Source organism: Vicia villosa, linkage group LG3, assembly GCF_029867415.1.
Source record: "Vicia villosa cultivar HV-30 ecotype Madison, WI linkage group LG3, Vvil1.0, whole genome shotgun sequence".
NCBI classification, from domain to species: Eukaryota; Viridiplantae; Streptophyta; class Magnoliopsida; order Fabales; family Fabaceae; genus Vicia; species Vicia villosa.
In genome coordinates this window covers 56,150,760-56,155,872 of record NC_081182.1, presented here as the reverse complement: position 1 = coordinate 56,155,872, position 5,113 = coordinate 56,150,760, and positions in this window count along the sequence as shown.

The window sequence follows — 5,113 nt, the reverse complement described above, 5'->3', positions numbered from 1 at the left end:
TCTTCATCCATTGATGAAATTTTGCTAGGTGTGATTCATGATGTAAGATTGTATTGTTTAGAATGTTTTGCATGATTTTTGTGCTTAGGATTCGTTTCCTTTACATGTTGTCGTTGTAGGATAGTGGTAAGTACTTACTTTATTTATACGTTTTTGTATTGAGCCATACATTTGTTTTTGGTTTTCAAAACTTGTTGATTCACAATTCTTTGGTTTATTACTTTTGATTCTTTGATTTATTTGACATTGTTTGAGGACAAACAAAGTTTCAAGTTGGGGAGAGTTTGATAAGTGTCAAAATGTACTTATTTTGTGTATGTAAATAGTGACACTTATCGATACTTTTGTTAATACCGTTTGAATAATTCACCGTTTTGTGTATAAATACGTATACTTTGTGAATAGTTGTATTTTCATATACTTTTATACCATTTGATAGTTTTTCCTTTGTTTTTATAGGTATTCATGCTTATTGGAGCCTTGAGGAATAAAGTGTCAAAGGCACGGCTTCGATTTCGCAATTTTGGTGAAAGCCCGCTTAGCCACCATCAAGCGGACTTCCAAAGACTCAAAATAAGGATGGACAAAATCATCATTTTGGTTTCCATTCATTCATTATTGGATAGAGCATTGAATAAGCTTTCCAACGCTTCGAACCGGGCGCAATTCGGAGTTACGGTTCTCGAGTTATGGCGAAAACAAAATCTGATTTTTAGCAGACTCCGCTAAGCGGAGGGGGTCCGCTGAGCGGAGCTCCAGCGGAGCAAATCAGCGTTTGGATGAAATTTTGAGTCCGCTGAGCGGAGGGGGTCCGCTAAGCGGACCTGCTAAGACAGCAGCTCATTAAAAGGGGCCAAAATCACATTTTTAGGTCATGGGTTGGGTATTTTTGAGTCCCAACACCATCAACTTCATTCTTAGAGTAGAATTGGCTTAGAAAACAACTTCGGAGGTTGCATACGGATGATCGGGGGTGGATTGAGCGTCGAACGGAGCTGACAAACCGGGAGATTTTCGGTTCATTTCTCTTCTTCTTTGTGTATTTCTCTTTGGTTGGGTTTTGTGTGTATATTTACTTGAATCTTATGTATATTTACCGATTATAATGTTATATTTAACTTGCTTTACAAATCTGTGTTGATGTTATCCTGGATTTTTGCTCTATGCTGGGGATTTGGGGTGCTTTAGAGATAAACTTCTTGAATCCTTATCTAGGATGATAAACTGTTGGTTCTGAACTCTAGAGATAGATTTAGAGCTAACATTCACCGTTTGTATCTGTACGTAATGCTTTCGTGTTTGAGCGGCGCGCGAGAGATCGCCGACGCGAGAATACGGATGTTCTCGCGACTTCGCGTTAGAGATAACCTTAGTTGTGAGATGATCTCGTTTGTGCTCCAGAGATGGACGCTTATGTGAGAGATACGTGATGACATAGACGAGTATCGTAGGTTGAATATAATGGGTTGGTAAGTGTATGTTTGTGAAGAGTGAATATATTTACATTCCTGACAAGTTCTTTCTCTTCTAAGAATGTGTTTGTTATTCTTTCCTGTCTATATCTTTGTTTACTTTTTGCTCATTCAAACCCAAGCTCGAAACCGTAGAAACTGTTGAATGGCATCTCTCCATCTCTGTGGACGATAATTCCTGGATCAATATTTCCAAATCTTGTTTGTTGCTTGCCCTATACTGCATTCAACAGAATCAGAAGCTGTGAGTGTTCTAGGGATCTAAAGAAATTCTAGTTCTGAAGCTGTCCAATGGAAGCAGAAGTCAGAAGCTAGGAATTCTCTAAAGACAGAAGCTTATATGATCGTCTCTACCGAAATAATCAGGGAAGTCTTTTATTAAAGTTCTTAGATTATTTATCTCAGGGGGAGATTGTTAATCTCAGGGGGAGACATATTCATATGCTTTTGCTATAGCTGTGTAATTTGTCTTTTGCCGTCTGTTCTTTCTGATCGCAAATTCATATCATTTATATATGTTTTTGTCATCATCAAAAAGGGGGAGATTGTTAGAACAAGATTTGTTCTGATCAATTATCTTAGTTTTGATGATAACAATAATATGAATTTTGCTTAAGATAATATGGTACTCTAATCCAATGCAATTTCCTTTTCAGGAAATATATAAAGAGTACGCATAATTCAGCGCTCAGAAGCTTTGTCTCAAAGGGTTCAGCATGCAACATCAGAACATGGTCTGGCAAGACATCAGAAGATGGTCGAAGCAGAATCAGAACATGGATCTATGGAAGCATCAGAAGAACAAGAGAACAGAAGCACTGAAGTTCTGATGGTATCACGCTCAGAAGCACTTCAAGGTCAGAAGATCAGAAGATGCTATGCACCAAGCTGTTTGACTCTGATGATATTCAAACGTTGTATTCACAAACATCAGATCAGAAGAAAGTACAAGTGGCAAGCTACGCTGACTGACAAAAGGAACGTTATAAGCTATTCTAGGCTACGTCAGTAGACACAGCGTGAACAAGGCTCGAGGTAGTTGACAAAAGCGTATAACATTAAATGCGATGCTGTACGGAACACGCAAAGCATTAAATGCACTCAACGGTCATCTTCTCCAACGCCTATAAATATGAAGTTCTGATGAGAAGCAAGGTTAACGATCCTGAACAAAAACAACTCAAATTAACTTGCTGAAACTCTGTTCAAATTCAAAGCTCAGAATCTTCATCTTCATCAAAGCTCACTACATTGCTTTTGTAGTATATTAGTGAGATTAAGCTTAAACGTTAAGAGAAATATCACAGTTTGTGATTATCGCTTTTAAGAAGCATTTGTAATACTCTTAGAATTGATTACATTAAGTTGTAAAGAACTAGAGTGATCGTGTGGATCAGAATACTCTAGGAAGTCTTAGAGGTTATCTAAGCAGTTGTAACTAGAGTGATCGTGTGGATCAGTAGACTCTAGAAAAGTCTTAGAGGGTATCTAAGCAGTTGTTCCTGGAGTGATCAGTGTGTGATCAGAAGACTCTGGAAGACTTAGTTGCTGACTAAGTGGAAAACCATTGTAATCCGTGCGATTAGTGGATTAAATCCTCTGTTGAGGTAAATCATCTCTGCGGGGATGGACTGGAGTAGTTTAGTTAACAACGAACCAGGATAAAAATAACTGTGCAATTTATTTTTATCTGTCAAGTTTTTAAAGCTACACTTATTCAACCCCCCCCTTTCTAAGTGTTTTTCTATCCTTCAATATCTATCTCGTTGTTTAAACAAATATTGTATCCAACAATTCATAGAGAAGGGCATGCCACATTCTGTTGGCATTCCCTCGCAAGGGAAAGTTTTTATCAAGGTTTCTTGATAATTGAGATAAAAGACTATTTTAAAGTTGAGTGATAGAAAAACTCTGATTAATTCTTTAAAATAATGCGTTTAATTTTTTGCTCATCATTTAAAGAAGTTTTGCTAACCGAATATATGGGTTTTTTGTGTTTATAGAAAGAGGTGCAAATAAGCCGACCAGGGGTGCAAAAAGTGAGAAAACCAAATTCAAATCCAACATAAGACCTAAAAAGCATAAAAAAGGCCAATCTACAAAAGACCAATATGTTGGGGTCTTGTTCTGGACTGGGGCGACACATGGTCCAAACATAGTGTAAGGCCCAAGTCCAGCCTAACCCAAGAGAAAATCCAACCAAGCTCCTCGTTGCCTTTGTCCGCACTTGCCTGGACACCGGGCGTGACTCACTCTAGGGTAAACCTGGCGAGTCCATGAGCTCCTCGAGCAGGACTGTGGACCAAGCAGGATTGCCTAGAGGGTTTCGAGCAGGCGCTACCTGCGAGCACCTCCGTCTACCCTTTTCTCCAAGGACCCTCCTCCTCGTAGGGTTCCTTCACCCTCAATCTTTCAAATAAGGAGGAGTCCACGCGCTTCCGAAAAGACCGCGTCTCCTCTTAAACTTCGGAGCAGTTGAGCTAGGATGGGGACCACGTGCTGGTTTCCACTACACACGTAGAATCATGGCAGTCTCCATTTTGGACCTGGGCATCCAGCCCAATATAGAGATCTTGGCCCATCGTTGGGGGCTATAAATATCCTCTTTCACTAGAGGGTCAGGTAACTCATTCATTCTCACTCTTACCTTGTACTTACACTCAGATTGCTCTCTCTTCTCACTTTAGCATCGGAGTACCTTGCAGGTACACCCCCATTCACTCGAAGCCCGGCTGTTGAAGGCCATCGATGATCCAGTCTGATCAGGTCTTAATCCAATCGATTAGATCATCTTGACGCACATCTTTTCAAACCAAATATGATCGAAACTTCTTCTCCAAGTGAAACAAATAATTTCATTGATGAAAATTGCTTAAGATCGCTGGTGATTTGATGACCCAATCGATTGGCGCCTTAACCAAATCAATTGGGGAGAAATTTTAGAAAGATTTGATTTTGAATTTTATTGTACACAATCTACATTGATTTTGTGCAAGGTTTACACGCTCAAAATCGTCAAAAAATCAACTATAAATGGGTAACCCTTTATCATTCATTTGTATTGCATGATTTACTTTCTCTCTAGTTGTGGATGAGATTATTCTTTCTAATTCTCCACCAGCATCATCATCATCATGGATCCTAGGAGGCTGGAGTTTTTCTCTAGGCCTCAGGCGAGACTTATATTTGAGTCCCACATGCAATATTTTAGTTGAGTCCCTCGGGCAAGACTTTAGTTGAGTCTTACAGTTGAGACTTTAGTTGTGTCCCTAATGCAAGAATTTAGTTGAGTCCCTCATGCAAGACTTTAGTTTGGTTCATAAGGCTAGACTTTGGTAGAATCACACAGGTGATACTTTAGTTGAGTAGTCTATGTGAGAGATATCGTATATAAATAGTATTTATATTATCCTTGGGGCGACAAGGATCTTTTTAAGTGCAATATGACATTCTTGGTACTTTTTAGGAGCGATAAGAATCTTCCTCTGAAAGTCCAACATTTATATTTTCTTTTTAAGGCTTCAAAGATCTTCTTGTGAAAGTCCAACATTTGTATTGTCTTTTTAAGGCGACAAGGATCTTCTCATGAGAATCAAACATTTAGTCAATTGTATAACCAAATGAACCTATTGCAAATAACA